The 26,715-nt window shown below is 46.7% G+C and overlaps 1 protein-coding gene across 1 annotated transcript in view; it reads right to left on the bottom strand.

The window, feature by feature from the left end:
* Window positions 1-26,715, bottom strand: part of STK32B (serine/threonine kinase 32B) — a 337,485-nt gene that overhangs the window by 204,794 nt on the left and 105,976 nt on the right. The gene's annotated exons all lie outside the window — the stretch shown is intronic.

The raw sequence follows: 26,715 nt of genomic DNA, 5'->3' as shown, positions 1-26,715 counted from the left end.
GGTTGGGGAGAAGCTCGCTCTCTCCACCAGAATTACAAATCTTTCCTATTAGCACCAGATCAGAAAAGCCTCATCTTCTTAACTTCTTACAGCACAGCCAGGGAAGAGGGCTGAGGAGTCATGGGTATTTGTGGAGAGGGGAAGTCAATGGGCAAATGAGTTTCCTAGGTTAAAAAACGAAAGTGGGTTTCTTTATGGTGGGACCTCTCGGAACCTTTGGCACACCACTACGCACATGACTCTTCAGGAGTGGAGCTATAAGAAGTGTTCCTAAGACTTACTGCACCAGGCAAACCTTTGAGCTGCAAACACTGTGCACACTGTGGTGTGAGCCTGCCAAGGACCAGATTTAAGAATGCATCAAATGCCCATTTCTCTGCTGCTGAACGTCTGCAAGTGTCTCCTGCAGGGCTGGGCCCATGACAGCGAACTCCACACCTGGCCCTGCCTTCGTGGAGTCTGCAGTCTAACAAGAGAATGACTGACAAGTCAAGAAACCCATAGGTAGAGTTCACAATCCACACTAAGGATGCAAACGCACAACAGCTGAGGTTTAAGTTGGAGGGAGGGCAGCACAAGATGTCTCCACAGAAAAGGAAATATTTGTGATCCGGATGAAAGAATGGTTATGGGTGAACATGCAGAGATGGGCGGAGCAGGAAGAATAGCACAGACAAGGACGGGAAGCTTAGAGACCACAGGGCGTAGGGTGTTGTGTCTGCACGAGGAGGGCGGATTGGAAGGCAAGGTGTGCACGATGGGTCAGGGCATCCTAGGGAAAGCCGGGGCAGGAGGGAGGCGGAGGCGGGGGGGGGGGGAGGCACAGCGGCTTTGTTGCTGCTGATAGCCCTAATGATAAACAGTACTTCAAATTCTGTGTTTGAACATCCCCTACTCTAGCCCCTGTATAGGCGTCTGCCATTTCAGATCTTGCCTGGACCGCGGGGAGCCCCCTGAGGGAGGGAGTCCTCCCCCGTGGCTTAGCGAGGTGGCGAGGAGGACAGACTTCAGACGCAGACAGTCTTGGCTCCCAGGTTCGAGTTACTGGCTTCCTGGCTGTGACACCGGGCAATCTGCTTAACTTCTCTGAACCTCAGTCTCATCCATAAAAGGGGGCTCCGTACCCTATCTCACAGCACTGTTGGGAGCCGACAGATAATATATGGAAAGTGCTTAGCACTGTGCCTGACATTTAGAAAGTACTAGATAAATACACACTGATTGAGGAAACAGATCCCAGGAGCAGGGATGACTTGCTCAAGGTCACACAACTAACAAATGATAATGTGGGCATTTGACTCCAAAGTCAGTGCTCACCCCATAATGAACTTACTGCACTGTGGTGATGGTGATGATGATGATGATGATGATGATGATGATGAAGAAGAAGAAGAAGAAGATGATGATAAAGATGATGACTATGATGATAATGATGATAAATAAATAATATTCACTGAGTGCTTCCTCACTGTCCTGCGCACTTTACATCTATTAATTTATTTAATCTCCACAACAATCCAATGAAGTAGGTACAATTATTATATCCATTTAATAGATGACAAAACTGAGGTCCAGGATGGTGAGATGACTTGAACAGCTCGGAGATGCTCCCCATCCTGAAAAGAAGGAAATGGCTCATTGTAGAGTGATCCAGGGAGCACCCCCATATTCATCTTTATCATGCTACACTGCTGAATCAGGCCCCTTGCCTCGGTGCCACATCCCTGGGGCTGTGGAAAGAGGGGTGCCTCAGCCTTCGCGCCATTGGCCCTGACCAGACTCCACTCCTTTTCTCAAATGCACACTGAGAACCTGCATTTGCATACGTAGGCTGGAGATTCAGCCTGCGACATTATGCCTTCGTAACAAGATGCTATTTTCAAGGAAATGGCTGCTAGATTGCGTATGTGCTGAGCTGTGGGTGTGTGTTTGACATTTTAACTTTCCACTGGAAGAGCTTCAATGATGCATAATTTAAGCCTTCTAGGAATTGTGCTGTTCCATCCAAACCAGGGAGTTGGCCTCTAAAAATTCACATATTTGACCTAAATTCATCGTGTCAGCAACATGAAACATATTGTCCTGGGAGAGCTAATGGCAAGAAAGAAATGGTCTGGGTTCTGGAAGCTGACAGTTTCGGGGCCACATCCTGATTCAGTTTCTTTTTAACCTTGCAACTTTGGACAAGGTCTTTAAAGTTTCCAAACTATTTTTTCATATGTAGAATGGGCGTATAATAAATGCTTCCTAGGAGTTTTATGATAATTAGGTAAGATAATGTAGATGAGGGATCTAGCATGGAGACTACTAGCTCAGAGCAGGTGTTCAGTGTAGACTGTGCTACTGTGTTTATTATATCATCATAATCAAGTCAGTTCAGCTTAACAACAATTTACTGAGTGACACCGTGAACTATGTGCCAGGCAGTCAGTTCTCTAAAAAATCAAGAGACAAGGAGAAGAAAAGGCTGGTCCCTGACTCTATGGAACACAGGGATGGATGAGGATAAAGCCAGTTCAAGAGATTACTCCCTTGCACAGTTATTCCCTTCATTGTCTTCAGCATCCTGACCGCTGGTTGCCCCTGTCAAGAAATGGAAACTTTACTTCCTCCCCATAGCCTCCCAATCTCTCTCCCTCCATCCATCCTACTGTTAACGTCTTAGTCCAGACTCTCATCTTCTCCGCCCTGAACCTCTGCATCCACAGAAGCACCATGGGCTGGAAGCAGCATGAAGATAAGAATGCACCCAACAGGAGGAGCGACCACTAGGTGGAGGAGTGCCCAGCTGGGCAGGACTTTGAAATAAAACAGAAATTTGGACTTTTTCCTGAAGGCAATGGGGAGTCACAAGCAGATCTCACAGAGCAGAGGAAGTGGTTTCTATAAACGGAGTTTAATGAAGATTGCCTGTGAGGCATTACGATCATTTATCTGACATGGACAAAACAATCATATTCACCAGATGGAACTGATTTGGGTGAATCAAGCCAGGATTAGGCTCTCATCTTTTCCCTTCCCACCAGACAGTGACCAGTGAGCTCCTAAAGGGATCTTCCCCACGGCCCACCACAGTGACCAGTGGCCAGGACATCTTAGGCAGGAAGCCAGAGCCGGAGCTAGAGCAGAGAGACTGGGAGCCCTGTGGCATTGTGGACAGAGGTCTTCCTCTAAGCCCAGAATTTTACCTTCAACTCCCACCAGCTGAGTGACTTTAATCGTCATTTAGTCTTGCTGGGACTCAGTTTTATCACCTGTAAATGGAAAATGTCTCATGGCTGGTGTGAAGATCAAATGTCATAACAACCACAAAGTGTTGCATTTGCAGTAAACTCAATAAATTGTGTAGGAGACTTGGTTCTCCTCCAGAGCACAGATTGTGGTTTGTCCGTATTTATCTCTTTATCGCCAGCATTTGATGATCATTCATTCTACTCAGCAATATCTGGTTCTCCTTCCCTTCTAGGCACATGGTAGAAACATGTTTCTTGATCCCCTTGTGGTTGGGTGGAGCCCTGTAACTAACCCTGAGTTGCAGCAGAAATGGCTGTGTCCCTTTTGGAGTGAGCTCTCTTTCCCTCTGGCCCTGCCATGGACAATGCTGCAGACACACCACCAACCTATAGGACTGGATCACTGTGATAAGCAGACCCTCCTGCCAGCCAGGCTGGACCTACTGCAGCATGACAACCAAAAGAACTCTGCTGTGTTAAGAATTTGCTGAGATCGGGGGTTGTTTATTACTGCAGCATGGCTTAGCCCATCAGTGCCTGTAACATAACAGCAACTCAGAAAATGTTTTCTTTTGAATAAATGTATACAAAATTGGGGATCTAAGAAGAGGGGGAAAGGAGTGAAAGGAAGTGTCCAAATGAAGGATAACAAATATATGACCAGTGTCACGTGGCTCCCTCTTTGAACTCCCAGAGCAGGCAGCACAAACTCAGCACAGTCCTCCTTCCCGATGAGATCACATGCACACGGGGACTCTTTCTCAAAACAATGCTCCAGGGGCCGGCTCCGTGGCCCAGTGGTTAAGTTTGTGCGCTCCGCTGCGGCAGCCCAGGGTTCGGATCCTGGGCGCGGACATGGCACCACTCTTCAGGCCACGCTGAGGCGGCGCCCACATCCCACAACTAGAAGGACATGCAACTAAGATATACAACTGCGTACAGGGGGGGTTTGGGGAGATAAAGCAGAAGAAAAAAAAAAGATTGGCAACAGTTGTTAGCCCAGGTGCCAATCCTTAAAAAAAAAAAAAAAAGATTGGCAACAGTCGTTAGCCCAGGTGCCAATCTTTAAAAAAAAAACAATGCTCCAGGCAGCCACTTCCAGCCCTTTGTCATAGGCTAGAAAACAAAACGCCTACTTCCCTTCCTGGGTCTACCCTCACTAGCCTGGGCTGCATAAGTGGTAGGGCAGGTGGGCCCTAGGACCGGGGCTAATCCAAAGGGCTTTAGTTCTCCAGGAAGTTGGAGAAGATGGAGAAAGTGTGGGGCATGAGAGGGGTCAGGATAGGTGTTATGGTGTAAATATTTTAAGCTCTGTCAGCCACACGGTCTCTGTTACGACTACTCAACTCTGCCTCTGTCATGTGAGTCCAGCCCATACACAACACATAAATAAAGGTGCACGGCTGTGCTCCAATAAAACTTTATGTACAAAAACAGGAGGCACACCAGATTTGGACCATGCACCATAGTTTGCCGACCCCACCAAGACAAAAAACCAGAAATATCTAAAGCAGTTTGGAATCAACTGAATCAAGAATGGGTTGAGTCGGGCCAGCCTGGTGGTGCAGCAGTTAAGTTCGCACGTTCCGCTTCAGCAGCCCAGGGTTCACCGGTTCAGATCCTAGGTGAGGACCTATGCATCACTTGGCATGCCATGCTGTGGCAGGGGTCCCACATATAAAGTAGAGGAAGATGGGCACGGACGTTAGCTCAGGGCCAGTCTTCCTCAGCAAAAAGCAGAGGATTGGCGGCAGATGTTGGCTCAGGGCTAATCTTCCTAGGGGAAAAAAAAAGAATGGGTTGAATCTGCAATGGCACTTTGGCCCAAGCAGTAGCTGGCCAGAGTGGGAAGAATGATTTAAAGAGAACTAAGGAGAAAAGGCTAGATGAATTTGTGGAAGCAGAAGAGAAGAGAGAAGATAGGCAAGGAAAACTCAAAGAGGAAGGCTCTCCAGGCCCAGCCCCACCCCCCCGTGCTCCCAGACCCCCGGCTCCGGCTCCTCCTCGTATGCATCTCTGTCTTCGTGCGTACAGAATGGTTCTGGTGGATGCTGCCTCGTTTCCGCAGGAACAGATCTGGGTTTATGACAATGCTCCGCAGATGGGCCTTTTCATATCCCCTCCACAGCTGCTCCCGCTCCATTCGTGTGCGCGTGACTCACCGTCAGTCATTTCAATGACCGAGGCCTCCACTCTCCAGCCCCTCCATCTGTTCCTGGCCAGGCCACCAGCAACGACCCCTGTGTTGGGAGGAGAGGCGCCCCCATGGTTAGCTCAGGACCGAGAGTTGTGGTGACCTCTCCAAGCAATAACCACCAAAACCTACCGACCACATTATCATTTCTGGGTACGGCCGCTCTGTGGCGGAGCAGCAGAAAGCAGGCGGCACAGAAAGTGAATACTTAGTAGGCTATTGCTGCGAATACACTCCCATGGGAAGCCATCGCCCGCCCTACTGCTACGCCATGCTTCTGCTGAGAAAAAGACAGGAGTCAAAAGGAGGATCCTGATGAATAACTGCATGAGAAGAAAGCCATAGCTTTCACTGGAATGTCAGGGGGTTTGCTGGGTTATTTTTTTCCTGCTGGGAATGAGGACATGAGAAGATATTTGACCAGGACCTATAAGTAGCTCTCTATTACTGTCGCTGACATGAGAAGCAAATAGGAGAGGACACTCCAAAACAAATCACTTGGCTTAATACCATAAAGCTTTTTGATCCACCCCCCAATTGGGAAGCCTTGGCCCCTCCTAGACTGAACCAGGCTGGACCCCTGGTGCTAAGAATATTCCTGTTGAAATAGGTAGAGACAGCCCAAGTGGCCTGAATTAAAGCCAGACTGAGCTGCCCCTTCCACCCTTGGCCCCAGGGCCCAGCCCTAATCTTGTGTCCCAATACCTTCTGACGCTAAGAGTAGGCAGGAGAGAATTCCTCTAAGGCAGGATGGATTCTCCCCAAAGCACAGAGCAGAAGGCAAGTTCTCTGCCCAAACCGAGGCTTTCCCAGCTTGAGCCACCCCAGACACATACAGTCTACCGCCATCCCTGCCACCAGCTCCACCACTGTCACCTCCACCCTTCTAAGCCCAAACTTCTAAAATTACAGCTCAACTAAGAACCCATGGAGGCAGAGAGTGACCAGCCAGAGAGGCCCTCAGGGTTCCAGCCACCGACAACACAGTCCAGTTGGGCTCATGGGCAACACCCCTCCTCCTCCCTGTCTCCGTGTACCCTGGACCCTGCCTTGTCTTTGGGGAGAGTGAAGGAGAGGGGGCAAAGGGGGAGGAGCTTGGAGAGCTCCACCCCAGCCACAGCCACCAGAGGGCCACCAAGGAGTGGGAGGAGCTAGAGCCAAGGACTCTATCTTGCCCGAGAACCAGGAGACTCAGGTTCTTGTCTTGTCATTACTACTCATGTGCTCTGTGGCCCACATCCCCTCTCTAGGGCTCAGTTTCCCCATCTGCAGCCCATCACACTCCCAGCACAGAACACGTGTTCAACAAAATGTCCACTGTAATGAATTATGGGAATCTCACTGGTTAACATCTAGGACTCCCTCCAGCTCTCGAGTTCTATGATTCTACCCATACTTCCACTCTTTCAGATATGCACCTGTCTTAGATGGGTTTTTCCAGATGCAGGCCCTGAGGAAAGGATTCACCGGCAAGTGATTCATTAAGGAGTTCTCCTAAGGAGACCAGCAGGATAGGGTAGGGAAGCAAAGAGGTGATGTCAGGCAAGTGCAGCCTCAGCCTGGTCCTACGGGGAGCTCTGGACGGCATGTCGTCCTCAGTGCAAGAGAGCGGGGCTCTCACAGTCCTGGGACCACCAGCCCCTGGCTGCGGGACCACCTGGGAAGGGTGGGTAAGCTCCCAGGCACTCTGGCTCTGCAGCAAGTTGCCAAAGCGACTCCAGGAATGCAAGGGTGGCCCTCTGAAGAAGGCTGAGGATGCAGCCCCTGGAGGTAGTGCATGAGGAAGCTGGGGGCTGGGCAGACAGAACCGATAGGAATGATCTGAAGGATTCTGGGTGGACAAGCTTGAGATTTGGCTATAAATATAAAAATCAGAAATGAAAACACAGAACTTCTAGGCTGTGACGAATTATTACTGAGTACCAGCAGTATGTTAGGCACTCAGGACATAATCGTGAGAACAAACGGAGCTTCTTTCTGCCCTCATGGAGTTTACAGCGAAAAACTAATCAAAAGCATGGCCCAAATCCACATAAGTCACAGCAGCAATGGGTGCAACAAGGGGGAGGCGAGCATGTGTGGGGAGGATGTGTAAGAGGTGGGATGGGAAAACGGGGATGAGCTGTCCTTTGAGAGAAGAGATGGTATCAAGTAAGCCTAACTGCAGTGGGCGGGGAAAGATCAGTGTTCCAGGCAGAAGGAACAGAGTGTGCAAATTGGTCATCAAATGAAAGAAAGAGAGAGAGAACGTGAGAAACAAAAATTCCAGTAATGGAATCGTTCAGGTTAAAAAACAATAAAAGATAATCTAAAGCGACAGATCTGGGGAAGACAGGAAGACTATCTTTTGTTGAGCATCTGTGTTCTAGGTAGGATACACTCTATATAAGTTTATTTATTGGTCACAGCAACGATACCTTCTTGTTAGAGAAAAGTACAACTGAAGAGAAAAGGTTGAATAGCCTGCCCGGGGTCACAGTGACTCCCATAGAGCCAGGATTCATTTCAGTTTTCCCATTTGCCCAAGTCGGAGCCCTTTCCACAATTCCACACTGTGGGACTTCCTTCCCAAGCCAAGGTATTGTTGCCAGTAGGGGGGATGCTAAGCTGAGGTTCGTAAATAAACCAGTTTTTAAAAAATCTCTTTATTGAGCTATGATTGACATGTAAAAGCTATACATATTTAATGTACACAACTCCATGAGCTTGGGGTTAAGTCCATACCCATGAAAGCACCACCACCATCAAGACCACAAATACATTAATCACCTCCCAAAGTTTCCTCCCACGCCCTTTATTATTACTATTTGTGTATGGGGGGAGGAAACGGGGAAAGAACACAATATAAGATCTACCGTCTCAGAAATTTTAACTACACAGTACGGTGTTGGTAGCTATAGGCACTACACTGTATGGTGGATCTCCAGAGCTTACTCATCTTGCAAAGTGAAACTTTGTAACCTTTGACCATCCCCTTCCTATTTCGCCCTGGCCCCAACCCCCGGCACTACCATTCTAGTTTCCGTTTCTGGGAGTTTGGCTTTTTTAGATTTCACATACAAGTGATACCATGCAGTATTTGTCTTTGTCTCGCTTATTTCACCTATCATAATGTCCTCCAGGTCTGTCCATGTTGTCGCAGGATTTCCTTCTTTTTAAAGGCTGAATAATATTCCATTGTGAGTATTCACCACATTTCCTTTATCCATTCATCCATCTATGGCAATTTAGGTTGTTTCCATGCTTGACTATTGTGAATAATGCTGCAATGAACATGGGAGCGCAGATATCGCTTCGAGATCCTGATTTCAACTCCTTTGGATAAATACCCAGACATGGGATTACAGGATCATATTGTAGTTCTATTTGTAATTTTTTAAGGAACCTCTGTACTGTTTTCCATAATGGCTGTACCAATTTGCATTCCCACCAACAGTGTACAAGGGTTCCCTTTACTCCACATCCTTGCCGACACTTGTTATCTTTGTTTCTCAATAATAGACATCCTCACAGGTGTGAGGTGATGTCTCATTGTGGTTTTGATTTGCATTTCCCTGATGATTATGACATTGAGCATTTTTTTGTATACTACCTGTTAGCCATTTGTATGCCTTCCTTGGAGAAATGTCTATTCAGGTCTTGTGCCCATTTTTTAAATTGAGTTATTTATTTTTCTCAATTTAGTTGTAAGAGTTCCTTATGTATTTTGGAAATTAAGTCCTTATCAGATCTATAGTTTACAAATATTTCCTCCCATTCTGTACGTTGCCTTTTCATCTTGTTGATTTTCACCTTTGCTGTGCAGATGCTTTTTAATTTGATATCTTCCCATCTGTTTGTTTTTGCTTTTGTTACCTATGCTTTTGAAGTCATATCCAAAAAACTCATTGCCAAAACCAATGTCAAGGAGCTCTTTCCCTATGTTTTCTTCTAGGAGTTTTAGAGTTTCAGGTCTAATGTTTAAGTCTTTAATCCATGTTGAGTTGATTTTTCTATATGGCTTAAGATAAGGGCCCAATTTCATTCTTTTGCATGTGGATATCCAGTTTTCCATGTATTGAAGAGACTATCCTTTCCCCACTGAGTATTCGTGGTTCCCTTGTCAAAAATTAGTTGATCATATCTGAGTGGGTTTATTTCTGGGCTTTCTATTATATTCCATTGGTCTATATGTCTGTTTTTATACCAGCACCATACTCTTTTGATGACTATAGATTTCTAGTATAGTTTGAAATCAGGGAATGTGGTGCCTCTAAATTTGTCCTTCTTGCTCAAGATTGCTTTGGCTATTCGAGGTCTTTCATGGTTCCATATGAATTTTAGGATTGTTTTTTCTGTTTCAAAAATGCCATTGGAATTTTGATAGAGATTTCACTGGATCTGCAGATTGCTCTGGGTAGTGTGGACCTTATAACAATATTAATTCTCCCAATCCATAAACACAGAATATCTTTCCATTTATTTGAGTCTTTCATCAATGTCTCACAGTTTTCAGTGTACGGATTTTTCCGCTCCTCGGTTAAATTTATTCCTAAGTATTTTATTGTTTTTGATGTTATTGTAAGTGGGAATGTTTTCTTCATTTCTCCTTTGGATACTTTGTTGTCATTGTATAGAAATTCATTTGATTTTTGTTTGTTGGTTTTATGTCCTGCAACTGTACTAAATTCATTTATTAGGTCTAACAGATTTTGGATGTAGTCTTTAGGATTTTCTATATATAGGATCATCTCATGTACAAACAGAGACAGTTTTGCTTCTTCCTTTCCAATTTGGATGCCTCTTATTTCTCTTTCCTGCCTAAGTGCTCTGGCTAGGACTTCCAGTTCTATGTCGAATAGAAGTGGTGAAATTGGACAACCTTGTCTTGTTTCTGATCTTAGAGGAAAAGCTTTCAGTTTTTCACCATTGAGTGTGTTGATAGCTGTGGGCTTGTCATATATGGCCTTTATTATGTTGAAGTACATTCCTTCTATGCCTGAATTGTTGAGAGTTTTTATCATGAAAGGATGTTCAATTTTGTCAAATGCTTCTCCTTCATCTGTTGAGATGATCATATCATTTTTATCTTTCATTCTGTTAACATGCTGTATTACCTTTCTTGATTTGCATATGTTGAACCATCCTTGCATCCCAGAGATAAATCCCACTCATTAATGGTGTATGGATGGTGTATGATCCTTTTAATGTGCTGTTACATTTGGTCTGCTAGTATTTTGTTGATATTTTTGCATCTATATTCATCAGGGATATTGGCCTAAAATTTTCTTTTCTTGTAGTGTCCTTATCTGGCTTTAATCTTAGGGTAATGCTGGCATTATAAAGTGAGTTTGGAAGTGTTCCCTTTTCTTCAATTTTTTGGAAGAGTTTGAGAAGGATTGGCACAATTCTTCTTTAAATGTTTGGTAGAAATCACCAGTGAAGCCATCTGGTTCTGGGCTTTTCCTTATTGGAAGGGTTATGAGTAATAATTCAGTCTCCTTACCCACCATTGGCCTGTCCAGATTTCCTGTCTTCATGATTCAGTCTTGGCAGGCTGTATATTTCCAGGACTTTATTAACTTTTTCTAGGTTACTCAATCTCTTTGGGTATAATTGTTCATAGTAGTCCCTTATGATCGATTTCTGCAGTATCAGTTGTAATGTCTCCTTGTTCATTTATAATTTATTTGAGTCTTTTCTCTTTTTTTCTTAGTCTGGCTAAAGGTTTGTCAATTTTATTGATCTTTTATAAAAATCAATTCCCAGTTTCATTGATCTTTTCTATTGTTTCTCTAATTTCTATTTGAATTATTTCTGCTCTCATCTTTATTATTTCCTTCCATTTGCTAACTTTGGGCTTCTTTTTCTAGTTCCTTGAGGTGTAAATTCAGGTTGTTTATCTGAGATCTCGTCTTTTTTTCTTAATATTGACGTTTATTGCTATAAACCTCCCTCTTAGAACTGCTTTTGCTGTACCACATAAGTTTTGGTATGTGCTGTTTCCATTTTCATTTTTCTCAATATATTTTTTTATTCCCCTTTGGATTTCTTTTTTTGACCCATTGGTTGTTCAGGAGTATGTTGTTCAATTTCTACATATTTGTGACTTTTCCTATTTTCCTCCCGTTACTCATTTATAATTTATACCACTGTGGATGGTAAAACACTTGATATGATTTCAATCTTCCTAAATTTGTTAAGATTTGTTTTGTGGTCTAACATATGATCTATCCTGGAGAATGTTCTGAGTGTGCCAAGTTTTGTGAAGAGCTGCAGAGCTGACAGCGGGACTCAGCACCAGCCAAGTTAATTTGGCAACATGCTCCGTTGTACATTCCCAAGATGGACATTAATAGTTGAATCTGAACTAAAATACCTACAGGAGACTCCTGAAATTATAGACACAGAGTAGACGGGAGGAACAAGCCCTGGGGCTAGGGTGCAGGAGCCACACTTTGCCAATCACTCCACTTCAGGGACTGCAAGCCCCACGTCTAGTGACAGCTCCACGTTTCTTGCTGATCAGCTTAAGTAATGCAAGAGGATGGGCAGCCACACTGGCTCTACCCCAAAAGCACCCTGCACAGGAGAGCCTTGCTTCCTTTTCCAGCCTTTCCCCATACTTTAAGACTAGGGTACAACTAACTGGGGGGGGGGGGTACACTGGCACCCCAATCACTGAGCGGCACGTAGATATCAAATGGAACTTATCCTAAAGCAAGACTCTGGGCTGACAGCTTCCTCGGTGGAAACCCACAGGGCTGAGGTCTCCCAAGGGTAGGTGGGGTGCAGGAATGCTCAAGGCACCCTCTGCCTCAGATGCAGGCACAGGAGCACAGGTGTCTCCAGTGTGCAGTGTTGCACCTCCGGACAGGAGGGACCATCTGCCCCTCCCACTGCAGAATATCACAGAACATCGTTGGTCTCTCTCTTCCCTACTCACTCACATCTCCCTAAAAGGGGAGAAGACAGCCATCTGATTGATCAGAGCCTCATATTCACTTGCTGAGCCTCAAAAAGCAGCCCTGGGTGTATTTTCCCGCCAGTTATCCCTCCATCATTAGGGTCCCAGGAGGGGTCTGGCCTCTGCTTCCTGTGCCCATTCAACACGCATGACCTGGTGCTGAGGGGGTCAGTGGCTCAGCAGTTTCAAGCCTGGCTGCACCTTAAAATCATCTACGGAGCTTTCCAGTGACTGATGCCTGGGTCCTGGTCTCAGCTTAACCAAAACCCAGTGAGTGGGGTCCCAGCATCCATAGATGGTAAAGCCTCCCCAGTGATCCGACATGGAGTGAAGTCAGAACTACGAAGCGGCCGTTTGGGTAAGTGCATTCAGGGTCTGCTTGCCACGACTCTTCCTATTTCTGCAGCTACATCTGGCTTCGTAGGTCCCTGCATCTGGAGTCGAGCTGAAGGAAGAAGCTTCTGTTCTGGCCTCGAGTCCAAGCCGAACTTTCCAAACCTGCTTTTCACAGGCCTATGCAACGAGGCTTGGGGGTTTTGCCAATATATTAATAAAGCAGCGCTCCCCGATCTGGCTGGGCTTCCCTGTGGAGCTCTTCCATCGCCCCAACCCCGGAGGAAAAAAGCAGCATGGGAGGACCGGGGCACCATGACTTCCTCACAAACTATGCGGGAGGGTTTCGATCACTTTAAAAATAGAAGAGCTGATGTCAGTAGATCTTGGCCAGTGACACAAATGACTTTTGGTGGCTTACAACATAAACGTAAAAAACAAATTCTGATTAAAAATAGAAAGAGATTTGGGACCAAGGAATTTTAACGTCAAGTAGAAAACAAGGCAATAAAAAAAGAAGAGCAGAGAAATGAAGATCAAAACAAAGCAGGAAATGAACACACACATCGAAGAATCAACATTGGTCAACGTGTCAAGAGCTCAGGCATTGAGTCATTTAATAACATACGTTTAAACTCTAAGAACTAGACACTAGTCTCATTTTACAGATGATGAAACTGAGTCCCAACAGACTGTCCCAGGTCCTGGCCCGAGACTCGAATTGAAGCCTACCTGCCGGGGGTTCTCTATTCTGACAGTGTCCCGCGGCCTCTCTAAAGTGGCTTAGCTCCGAACTTCCCTTCAATCAGAGGGGAGATGACACGGCCAAACGCACAATCTTCATTATCAGAATGAGGCAGCATTCCAGTTCCTCAGGAAAAGCAAATTATTTTCCAAGCACTGACTTCAAAAAGAGTGTCACTCAGGTAGAATTGGGGAAGGCGTCACGGACAAGCAGTGGGCAGCGTTTTGTGGCACAAATAGGAGTTCAGCACGTAAACAGGGGTGGGAAAAAATTCAGGAAAATGGAACAGCTCATGCAAAGACCTGGACAACTGTCTGAAACCACCTGGCGTGGGAGCTTGGCTTCAAGGAGCCCAGTTCTTGTGGAGTACAATGTGAGGTGAACTAATTCAATAACACTGTAGAACTGAGTCAAACTGGAAAGCAAGAGAGGAGTGAAGAAAACTTAATTTGAAGAAGTAGGGTGAAATCTTATTACGGTGGTCTCCACTAATGTGGAACACGCACTGATTCCGAGAGGTAAAATGAAGCATCTGAGGGGCTGATTTATAATGTGAGCAAGATCAGAGGCACCAGTTCAAAACCATGCAGGCTACGAATAGCTTGTCAAATATTCCGGAGTACATGGTCACATAGCAACAAAGAAATGCTAATGACAAATACTTAATGTATTCATTAAAACAGGTCCCCGTGGCACTGCTCCTGTCTACTCCTTATGAGACTTTCCATTTTCTGCACAATGCTGATGTACAAAGGCCCGCCTCACTTGGCCATTTCTCAACTAATAACCACATTGCATCCTTCATTAAAATGACACTCATCGCTGCCCTTGACTTTAGCTGGACTTGTGGTTGAGAAGGGCAGCCTCTGCCGCGAATCGGAATTTGAACATCCTGTAAAGAATCTCTGTAAGGCCCAAGACTCCTTAGAGATTAACATCCAGATGCAAAACCTGCCACTGGCTCATGGTTCATCAGAAATCTCATTACTCCCAGTATAGACCTCAAGGGTGTGGACAAAATGGAAATTGTCAGAGTGGTTTCGACTGATTTTCCCTTTTACTGCATCTCATACAAAAGGGTATAATTAGGACGCAAAGACAGGACTGGCCACCTCTGTATAAATGCTACCCACAGCAGGAATTTTAAACCAGCCTGACACCAGGATCTGCCATTGTGTCTCCCACATGACCCACGCCACCCAGATGCAAAGTGAGGACACAGTGTTTGGACGTGACATGAAGGCCTGTGCTCATGTTGTCCCTCTGCCTGGTGCTTCCTTCTTCTTCTTTTCTGCTTCCTGATATCCTGCCTCTTCTCTCACATAGAGTGTGATATCATCACCCCATGGGTTGTCAGGATGCAGTGTGGACCATGTGGCTGAATGAGCTGGAATGGGAGTGTGTCTGGGGTCCATTTCTACCCCTCACTCCAGCCAAACTGGTCAACTCCCCCAGATACCAAAGCTTCACAGCCTTCTTCTTCTGGTCCTTCAGGACCCAACTCAAATACTCATTTGGAAAGCCTTTATTGAACTAATGGCCAATAACCTTCTGAAAAAAAATCAGCCTTATTGGGAATCAAAGACGTGTATTAAAACAACTATAAGGTACCACCTTTTTTTGCCCATCAAATCAGCTGATGAGAAGGCAGTGTAAGAGGCACCTGTAGAGATTGCTGGTCAAGTGGTCACATTCTATAATGCAATGTCACAGAATGTTTCAAAAAACCTTTTGGTTCGGTGTGTTGACTTCTAGGAATTTATATTTTAGGCAAATAATCAGGGATGCAGACAAAGTTTTATAATCATAATAATAGCTAACTTTGAGATTTAACCATTGTTGAGTACCATGCCCTCATTTTACATAGATTTTGTGAAGTCCCAACTTGGTGAAGTAGGAATAGTGCATCCTAGGGAGTGGTCAGGATGACGTGGGATGGCACATGTCAAGCGTTATAAAGAGAAACTGACATGCAGAAAGAATGCAGTGAATTAGGCATTGCTAGTATTGTCATTGTTGTTTCCTGAAAAGACAACAACACAAATTCTGCCACGAAACATAACAAAGTGGGATTTATTCCAGCAGGATGACGCGCTGTTGATAAATTTAATAATATAATTAACCGTACTTCAAGATCAAGGAAACCAAACATCCGAGCATCTTCATGATTCTTCAAAAGGCATCTGATAAAATTCAGAACCAATTCCAAAGATTAAAAAAACCTCTCAGGAAAAGAATGAAAGGATGACATCCTTAAGGTTACCAATGCAACCAAACAAGGGAACCAGTTAAGAGGTATAACTATAGGGAAAGTAGAATATGTTCACTCTTCATTGAATTATTCATTCATTCTACCCATAATTCTCGAGTGAATTCTTTGTGATCAGTTTCTGCTGGATTCATTTTGGTGGAGGAGGTAAGCAAACAACTGAGCAGATAAATAAACAGGATAATTTCTGATGAGGACATACACTTTGAAGAAAGCAATGCAGAGTAATAAGACACAGACTGAAAGACGGGGCAGCTTGTAAGAGTCTGCCCACCACATATTCTCCCTCACGTCTCCCTGCAGCAACTAAACGGACTCCAGAGAGTTCCACCTGAAACCAAGGGTCTACGTACCATCATGCCATGCAGCAAAGTGAGACCAAGAGAATGACAAGTAATGATAGAGGATCAGCTCCAGACACTGGGTGATCTACAGAGCTGGGCGCCACCTACAAGCTCCACCCCCAAACCTCACCCTGTATCATTCCCACAGGGTGATAATGTGCTGAGGCCCAGTAGCAGCAGGAGTTCTTTGCTTGCCACAGTCCCCACCACTCCCTAATGTCCCTTACACCCAATCCCTTCAATCATTTGTTATCTGCCTGCCCCTGCAGGCATCTGGGTTTGTGAGTCCTGATTTGGCACGGCTCTTGGGCCCAACCACCTGAGGTTAAGGGCCACTCCTCAAGCCCATTTGCTCATAGGAAGAAACCAACTGAGTTCCTGGCTGGCTGGTACTGCTGCTTCTAAAGAGGTTTGAATAGGGGAAAGGGAGAATCATGCCTGCCATGGCATCCAGCATTACTGCCTGTATTACAGAGAATCATGATCAAGAGCAACGCTGTGGCCTCCCCAGAGTGGAGCCGTGTGCTGATCCGGATGTGGACTGATTCCTAGCTGCATTTTCATTCCCTGCATTCCCCACGGCAGTTCTTTCTTTTGTTTTCCCACTTAGTAATAATATATCTTTTCTTAAAAATTACTTTATTGGGATCATATTGGCTTATAACATTGTGTAATTTCAGGTGTACGTTATTATATAGCAGTTTCTGTATGGACTGCATCATGCTCACCCCCAGTAGTCAAGATTTTATCCATCACCATACATATGTCTCCCTTTACCCCTTTGCCCTTCCCTCACCCCCTTCCCTCTGGAAACCACTAATCTGTTCCCCTTCTCCATGTGTTTGTTTATCTTCCACATATGAGTGAAATCATACGGCGTTTGTCTTTCTCAGTCTGGCTTATTTTGCTTAGTGTAATAGCCTCAGAGTCCATCCATGTGTTATAAATGGCATGATTTTTGGGTTTTTTTTAAGGCTGAGTAGTATTCCATTGTATATATATACCACATCTTCTTTATCCATTCATCTGTAGAAGGGCACTTGGGTTGCTTCCACGTCTTGGCTACTGTAAATAATGCTGCACTGAACATAGGGGTACACAGATCTCTTTGTATTGTTGATTTCACGTTCTTTGGATAAATACCCAGTAGTGGGATGGCTGGATCGTATGGTAGTTCTATTTTTAATTTTTGGGGAAATCTCCATACTGTTTTCCACAGTGGCTGCACCAGTTTGCATTCCCACCAGCAGTGTATAAGGGTTCCCTTTCCTCCACATCCTCTCCAACATTTGTTATTTTTTGTCTTGTTAATTACAACCATTCTGACGGTGTAAGGTGATACCTCATTGTGGTTTTGATTTGCATTTCCCTAATGATCAGTGATGTTGAACATCTTTTCATGTGCCTGTTGGCCATCTGTATATCTTCTTTGGAAAAATGTCTATTCATATCCTCTGCCTATTTTTTGATGGGCTGTTTGTCGTTGTTGTGTTGTATGAGTTTTTTACATATTTCTAAAATTAACCCCTTGTCAGACATAAGATATCTTATCTTGAATTTTTAAAAATTTGTGTTAGTGGCTTTAACTAATTTTTGGAGTAAAATGACAAGGTAGGAAAAGAATGGAAGAAAGAAGAGAGACGGGGAGGAGAGGGGAAGAAAAAGAAAAAGAACGTTGTAGAGTGGTCCCTGGTTCAAAGCAGCCCTCAGCATCCAGGGTCAGTGAGGATGTGGGCTACGTATCAGGTGCTACCAATGAGAAGATGCCAGGTGCCTTCAGCATGGCACTGAATGCCCTCAAATGCAGAGCAAGAAGACCGCTCCCTCCAATTCCAATTGCGCTTCCATCTTGATTATATCCAGGAGAAAGTCTGGGCTTGATGCTAGCCTGTCTTCAGCACTCTCCCACTACCTGTCGATCTCCATTTCACACAATGAAAGGCGTAACTGCAGGCTCAGAACCTTGGCAGGCAACAGTATTCGGTTAAAGTTAATGACAGTGTCTAAGTTTCATGGTATATATTCTTAGGGTTGCCTTCTATCTAAGACAAGTAAAGCTAGTTTTTACTTATGGGGGTAATAACAAGCTTCTAAGATCAAGCTCATTTAAATGAAAAAGCAAGTTGATATAAAAACGTTAAGTCTGTCATATGCAGGTGGTTCTTGGACACAAAGGTGGTGCACAGAGGACCATGAGGACCACAGCGAGGCCTTTCCAACTTCCTTCTCCAGTGACATCCCAGAATCAATTTATCATCTGGAAAGTGGCTAATCACTTTGCAGGGTCATTTTGACAATGTTTTTACTGGTTGCAATGTGCCTGGGGAGTGCCAGGTTGCAGTATGAGGAGGAGGACCTGGAGGGAGGGGTGAGAGTGGCAAAAAGGCTGGAGTGAACACACATCTGACAGAAATACATTTTATGAATGCCTCATTTCCCCACTTCACGGTGAACAAACGGCCTGAGACCTATCTCGCAGAACATATTGGCAAATCAAAGGTGCGTGACCTGCCAATCAAAAAGGAAATGCACTTCTGTTATGAATTATGGAGAAAATAATTAGAAAGAAAAGCCGGGAAGGATTTCTGAGATCAAGAAGCATTTCAGTTCATTGTTCCATGGCTCTGGCACATGTTTGCATGTTACATTCTGCACGTTACAGGGTAATTTATCATCCATGAGAAGAGCGCTGTCCTGTGCTAGGAGCTAGGGGTGAGGACGTGAAGGGGTGTGGGCCCGCCCCTGAGGATCTCACAGCCCACTGGGGAGCACAGGTGGTGCCCCCATTCCTCCCAAACCTCCCTCCCTACCTTTTTTCTTCCATCCATTGAGAACCTACTATGTCCCAAGTCAGGGAGGGAGTGCAAACACCCACTTCAACATGACAAATATATGATCAAGTGCCCACAGGTGCCAGATATCACGTCAGGTCCTGGGAACATAGCACAGTAGGCAAACAGGACTGGTCTCAGGGAGCTCACATTTATTCTGGTGACAGGAAAAGTCTATGAAGAAATGAGCAAATACACTAACATCAGAGACAGAAAGGAGGTGGACAGAAACAACACTAGGCCATGTGCTTCCCAGACACAGGCCAGAGATGGATGAAGCTGATGGTCCGGGATGGCCTCTCGTGAATGAGCAAGCTGTGGTCCCTCTTTCATGATGCTCAGATGGAAGAGCTGCACGGCCGACTCTGATGAGGAGCCTGAGCCCCGTGCTGCAAGAACCCAGAGGAGGCAGCAGGGATTCCTGCTTCCGGGAGGAGGTGCTCAGCAGAGATGGCTCTGAAGGATGAGGGTTTCTGAACGTGGCTGCCTTTGTAAGTTTTCCGTTCAACGTGTCAACGACCCAGCAAACTCATTTGGCTTCTGAGTCAGCAGACTTCCTGACATCCCTTCTCGCACATTTGTAGGAAAGAATGCTCCTCGTGTCACCGCCTTTCAAAATGTTTCTCCTAGTTTCACACACGACCGATAATGTGGCTCAAAATAAAAACATACTCTCACCTTTGAAGAAGTCCCTAAGGGAGCCATGGGCAGGTGGGTGCATGGCGGGGGCCCCAGGCCAGGGGCTCCAACCCCGCTGGAACACAGGAGTGCAGCCAGAAGAGGCACTGGTGGAGAAGAACACGGATCTTTGTGATTCCCACTGAAAACCGCTGCTGGCTGGATGGTGGCCGAGGGCTCTGTGGAGCATGGGAGGCTGGGGAAGTGGTGGGAAATGTGCCGGCTTTGGCATCAGACAGACAGGGGTTAAAACACTGCTTCCCCGACTTAATGGCGAATGACGCTGGGGAATTACTCCACCTCTCCAGGTCTCGGTCTTTTTATCATGTTTGCTGCAGCCCTTCCTCCACCTGTGCACAGGAAGAAGCTCATGGTCCACTGGAGGGAAGGGGCTGAGAGGCAGAGAGAGGGAAGAGGTCCAGTCTTGCAGAGGTGGAGTCATACAAGCAGAGAGCAGGAGCCAATGTCACTGTGGAAGTCGGGTTCCGAAAGGGCATCAGGAGACACGGTGGGGAACAATGGCCCACGCGGCTCTCAGAACTGCCGCCACCCACCTGATACCCGGGAAAGAGTCTTAGAAAGGGCAGCGACTGTGGGCGTGGCTTCTTCAGGGGCAGCCAGGACGGGGACATGGTGGTGGAGAACAGAGGAGAGCAAAAGGCTCGACCTTGACCTTCCAGGGCCCTGGGGACCAGGCTACTGTGCCACGGTCCCCTGGGAGTTGGGTGCAGCAGGGTCTCACTGGGGATCCAAAAGCAGGAAGAATGGCCCTTGAGGTCCCTCATGATGGGTTTTCTAAGAGAATATTACCATTTGGACTCAGGACCTTGCACATCCCCACTCTGCCCTTTATGGGCAGACTGATACTGTCATTTTCTGTCACCTCTCAAACTGCTGTGACAACAGAAGCACAAGTGGCCATTTATCAGTGAAGCATACTTTCTTGAGATTAGACATTTACTACATTGTTTCCTATACATCTCTACTGTCTGGATGCAATTCTTGACTTCCAGAGGCACCACGAGGCCTCTGGCTGGGCGGGGGAGGTGTGTGGCACCGGTGCAGCATGCACAGTGGTCCTATGGGATCCCCTGCGGTGTCTGTCTCTGCCCTGGGGCCAAGCACTCAACATGGATGTGGAACGGAACACTTTTTTAACCATTAACGTGTTGCCTTTGGTTTTACAAGTCGAAATTTAGTTTCATTAAGCCCGTAATTCATTTGTTTGACACATAATCTGGGCCATCCCTTTCTGCTTATCAAAGTCGGCTGAGTTCTCAGTCCACAAAGCAGGCTGCGGGGGTCAAAGCTCAGAGGCACAGAGCGGGAGAGACAATCTAGGCTACTGGCTGACAAAATGGCTGAGCAGCAAAAACCCTTCCTTAAGTGGAACCACACGCAGAGCAGTGACACACAAGACATGGAAATGCACAAAGCAGGACAGAGGCTGGGTCCTATGCATCCAACCCTCAGCCCCAGTGACTCCTGGGGACTTCCTGGACCCCCTGGACTCTGTGGAACCAGGGGAAGACCAGTGGACAGAGAGCAGACAGCCACAGTGCAAGGCCTTCAGTTCCTAGCTGAGAAAACGGTACCCAGAGAAGGAAAGCGTCAAACTTCCAGCTAGTGGATAAGATCCCAGTGGGAGGTCTTAGTTCTCCCTCTGAAATTCCTTCACAACTGCAAACAACTTTTACTGCATCAGCTAGAAAAGTAAAGGCAGCACCATGTTCTGGAAAGTGCAGGCTCTGGACTCAGACAGGCTGGGTATGAACCCCGGCTCCACCCCCTTTTGACTGTGGGGCCCTGGACAGTCGCTCAGCTTCTCTGAGCCTCAGTTTCCTCATGTGGAGATCTGCTGTGAGCGCTCAGTGCCATGAACACCAGAAGGTGCCACTTCCTCAGGGAGTGTCCCTGATGCTACAAGGGACATCACGGTTCCTCTTGCTTCACAGTCTCTCCCTCCACAGCGCTGTGGGGCAGAGCACACCCAATGGCGCTAGGCAAAGGCATGTCCACTCATTTATGGGCCAGTGAGCCTCCCTATGCCTCAGCTGTCTCCTCTGCAAAAGGGAGAAGCAACAGCCACCACCCGACAGGACCCTGGTGAAGACGGATTGGGATGACAAGGCCAGGCACCCAGCAGGTGCTTAATAAATGTTAGCTCTTAGAATCGCCACCACTGTTACCCATCAGAATAGACAAGGTCACTTCCCCTCCTTAGCTTCACAAACGTACTCTGGATCAGAGGTGAGGGGGCTGAAATACCATTTGTTCCGTCAACACAAAGATTAGCAAAATAATTTCTATTGGGTGGAGGACTAATGGGTTCTATTTTGATTTTGGTTTGCAGATCAATATGAGTGAAGAACCAACTGAGCTGGCCACGTGGGGCTCTGTGCATATAATTTGTGGAGGAGGGGGCATTCAATTCATTCATTCAACAGGTCCTTACTGACCATCACTCTGATGCCAAGACATGGTCCTGAGTGCTGGGAAGAGAGTGGTACAAATGCAGACAAGAGTCTCGCCCCCATGGAGCCAGCCTTCCTTCCAGTGTGTGTGAAGGAGGCAGAGAAACTAAACAAGATAAATGAGTAAAATGCATTGTGGTTTTCATGTGACAAGTGCCACAGCACATAAAACAAGGAAGAGAGTTAGGAGGTGAGGCACAGCCCAGGTGGAGGAGGGGAGTTTACAATATTAAATTCGATGGGCAGAGAGAGACCTCAAATAGGAGGTAACATTTGATAAAGACCCAAAGGAAGTGAGGGGGTATGGTGGCAGGTGTCTAGAGGAAATGCTCAGGCATCGGAAACATGGAGGGGACAGATCAGGGTGGGGAGGGGGCGCGTGCATGGAGGGGAAAGATCAGAAGATAGCAAGGAGGCTGCCACGTGACTTTCAAAAACTCGAGGAACAAGGCCGCCACAGTTTCCAATTTAATTAACCTCACTACAGCAGGTAAATACTTCCCATTAAAATGTATTACGTCCTAATGCAATTTTTGTGTCTCTTTGGGATATGAGCTTAACACAAAATTGCTCGGTCACTGAGCATCTGTCGGCTTTATCTGCAGTCCCTCCAGGTATAACCACATTTGCTGCCTCCCCCCAGCAATTTCACGCACATAAACTGCCGGGCGAATTTACGGGTTATTGCTCATACTTAAGCTTTTCTCAGAAGGAAGTATAATAACGTACATCTCACAACAAGCGATTGTTTCCATAGGGCTTTCAGATACTGGGTCTCATCTGGTTTGGCCCTCGCAAAGCATGGAAGCGAGGGACATACATCCCCGCTTTACAGACGAGGAAACTGAGGCTTTCCCAGGGTACCCTCGTAGGAAGGGAAGGACCACTTTCCACTTTTCATTTTCTGTCCAGTATACAATTACCGCCTTTCCTCTTCCTCATTCCTCTCCAGACATGCTCCTACCGGAGGCAGGGTCCATGGCTTACTCATCTTACTACGTGTGAGGCTCAGCCCGGGCTGAACTCACAGAAGGCGGCTTTAGAGAGAGCGCAGGCTTTGGTGTTAGATCTGGGTCTATCAGGGACGTACCGGCTCATCAGAATTGCTAAATCTTCAGAAATTTCAGCATGCTGGCTGACCTCATGCTGTTAGTCTTAATTAACCATTTTTTAGTCCACTGGGTCGCTATAACAGAATACCAAAGACTGAGTGGCTTATAAACAACGGAAACGTATTTCTCACAGTTCTGGAGGCTGGAAGTCTAAGATGAAGGTGCAGACAGACCTGGTGTCTGCTAAGAGCCCGCTTCCTGGTTCCTGGCTCCTAGATGGCTGTCTCCTCACTGTGGCCTCACATGAGGAAGGGGAAGGAGTGAGGGAGCTCTCCGGGGTCTCATCATAAGAGCAGCAATCCCATTCCTAGGGGCTCCACCCTCACGACCTAATTACCTCCCAAAGGCCTCACCTCCTAACACCATCTCACTGGGGGTTAGGTTTCAACATATGAACCCTGGGGGGAGACACAAACATTCAGCCTACAGCAAACCAAGATGGAAAACCATGCAAAAGCACGAGGCGCAGTCGGAGAAATGGACACAAGATGGCGTCATGTTGGGGCGGATGGTGGGGGAAGCAGAGCGCCCCAGAGACCACCGGTGGTCCAGAGTGAGTCCTGCCTCTCCTGTGTGACCTTGGGGAAATCCCGGGCCCTCTGTGACTGATTCCTGGATCCCCTCATTCACCCACAGGAATTGCCTGATACCCCAGGGCAAAGGCCCCAGGCCCAAGTCCACCTCCCCGGAGCCCTGTTTTGCAGGACCTCTGGCTCCTCACACAGTTGACCCTTTGCGTGTTAGAAGGCAGTCTGCTACACCTCATAATCCACACGCACAGCCCCAACCCTGTCCCCTGAGAATAGCAAACCTATGCCACTTAAAAATAAAATTTGGGAAATCTAGCATCCTGAAAGCACAAACTGAATTTGCCAATGATGTTAAAAATCCTGGAACACTAAAGGATGAGAAAAGGATCCTAGACAAGACAATGTCACCTCTTGCCCCCTTTTATTAATGGAGGTACCCCAGTGACGGAGACTGAAGAAGACGATACTAATTGGAATTGGGAACACCTCCACGAGCTTTTTCCACCTCTCAGTGTCGGGGATAGACCAGGACGTCCCCTGACTTCCGGGACACGGTGGATGTTTGCAATCTATTTTTTAAGTTACCCCAGGACCATAAAGGACAGTGACTACTCAAGCCGTAAGGAAGAGAGCTGGGGAGCAGGACCAGCTGTTGGCTTCATGTGTGTCATCTGTAAGCTCTGCAACTATGAGGAGGGACTGTCCTGCTCACTGTTCTAGCACTAACGCGAGCGCAGTTCTTGGCATACCCTGGGCCCTTAACACAGTGAATGAATCAATTTATTGAACATCAGATGCCAGGAATACAGAGATGAATAAGGCTGGTCCTTTTCCCCAAGCAGCTCACAGCTAACGGAGGAAACAGACAGACAGAGAGATGCAAGAGAGCTCTGCCTTATACTAAAATAGAGTCCAGAAGAAAACACTGTCAGCTGGGGCGTGGATGGCAGTCCTGAGGACGCTCGATGGAGGAGGTGATGCCGGGACTGTAACCGAGAGAGAAGGAGCCACTCAGTCTCTTCCTCTTTGTACCTTTAGAAATTAAGAGAGTGCCAGGTGCCCAATGAAAGCCCAATAAATATCTATTTAATGAATGAAGATGCGTGGGAGGATGAGCAGAAGTTCTCATAGCGTGCAGGGGAGATGGTGCTCCAGGCAGAAGGAACCACATGTGCAAAGGCCAGGAGAGATGAAAACAGCGAATGAATTACCAGTCCCACAAATCAGTGAGTATGGCTGGAAGAAAAATGTCCCAAGGATGGTAGCACGGGTGAGTGTAAGGAGGAGAGACCAACACGATGTCAGAGGCCAGGTCATGGAGAGACATTTACCGTGGAAGCTTTGGGGAGCCAGGGCTGTGTCCTGTGCAGAGGATGGGTGGGCTCAGATCTGCACCTCGATAAGGTCTGCCCTGTGCCGTGGACCAAATGTTTGTGCCCCTCCAAGTTCATGTGTTGCAGCCCTCGCTCCCAGTGTGATGGGATGTGGAGACAGGGCCCTTGGGAGGGAGCTGAGCCATAAAGGGGAGCCCTCAGGGTGGGATTAATGCCCTTTGGGGAAGAGACAGGAGAGAACTCTCTCTCCCCACCATGTAAGGACACAGCAGGCCGTCTGCACACCAGGAAGGGGGTCCTCACCAGACCCTGACCATGCTGCCCCCTGACCTCGGACTCCCCGCTTCCCGAACTGTGAGAAATAAATTCTTGTTGTTTAAGCTGCCTGGTCTAGGGTAACTTGTTATCCGACCTGACCAAGACTCCCTGGAAGGCAAATGAGCGATGGTAACTGTGTCTGCACACGGAAAGGCTGGATGGGAGACTGTAGCAATAGTCAAGGCCAAAGGTGACTATTTTTATGGAAATGAGGCTGCTCAGCAACTGGCGATTATTTGTAAAGGGCTTCTAGCCTTCATCAAAGTTCCCCCCGAGCTTCCAGTCTGTCCTCCCAACCTCCTTTCCTGCCCCTTCTTCAGCCGGAGCAGCTTCACCTTGAAACACCTCATGTAGTTTCACTTTAATCAAAGGTCTCAACACTTAACAGAAAATTAGTCACCAATTCACACGGTTCTTTCTTGTCTTAGAGTGGTACGAAGAGATCTATGTCTTGACTCAGTCCATCGCTACTCAAGGAAGGTTGTAGAAACATGCACTTGCCATGAGAACTATTTAAGCCGATCGCAAGTATCGCTTCTCATGCGATCCCGCCAGGTGTTCTTTCCCAGCTGCTTCAGCAGTAAATGAGGGTAGATGACTTCCTCCGCCCCATTTTAAACATAATATTTTAACAGCTGGTCTAATAAATATAGCCAATCAAGTAAGTATAAACGGATTTTGAAAATACAATCTGAAAACACAAGTGAACTACCTACCCACTACCATTTAATTAGGATAAAAATCTAGTACTAAACACTCAAGACTCATCTTCCAGAAGTCAGCATGTCCTCAAGGCCACTGCTAGAAAGATGCTGAGCGAACACGTAAGCAGCCCACCCACCAGAGGCTGACTTGAAGGACCAATGCCACGCTATCAGCACCAGCGGAGGTCTATGGTCCAGTGCTGACGTCATGCCCCAGACCGCGGGCACTTGTTACGTGTTGCCCTGTCTGGTCCTAATAGTATCTCTTCCATCATACAAATAAGGAAACTGAGACACTGAGAGGGGAATCCATTTGCTCTCAAGGCCTCTGTATTAGCCTGCCCGGGCCGCCAAAACGAAATACCACAGCCCGGGGCGTGTAAACAACAGAAGTTTACTTTCTCACAGTTCCGGAGGCTGAAAGCCTGAGATCAGGGGCCAGCACGGGCGGGTTCTGTGAGGGCCTTCCCGCTAGGTCACAGACGGCAGTCTTCTTGCTGTGTCCTCCCATGGCAGAGACTCTCTCCACCTTCTTATAAGGTTACAGTCCTTTCAGACCAAGGCCCCACTGGAATGACCTCATTTAACCTTAATAACTATCTGAATAACCTAAAGGCCCTATCTCCAGATACGGTCACATTGGGGGTCAGGGCTCCATATATGAATGGGG

Source organism: Equus przewalskii, chromosome 3 (assembly GCF_037783145.1).
Source record: "Equus przewalskii isolate Varuska chromosome 3, EquPr2, whole genome shotgun sequence".
Taxonomy (NCBI): Eukaryota; Metazoa; Chordata; class Mammalia; order Perissodactyla; family Equidae; genus Equus; species Equus przewalskii.
The sequence above is the reverse complement of the archived record's forward strand: the minus strand, read 5'-3'. Positions and strand labels throughout refer to the sequence as shown.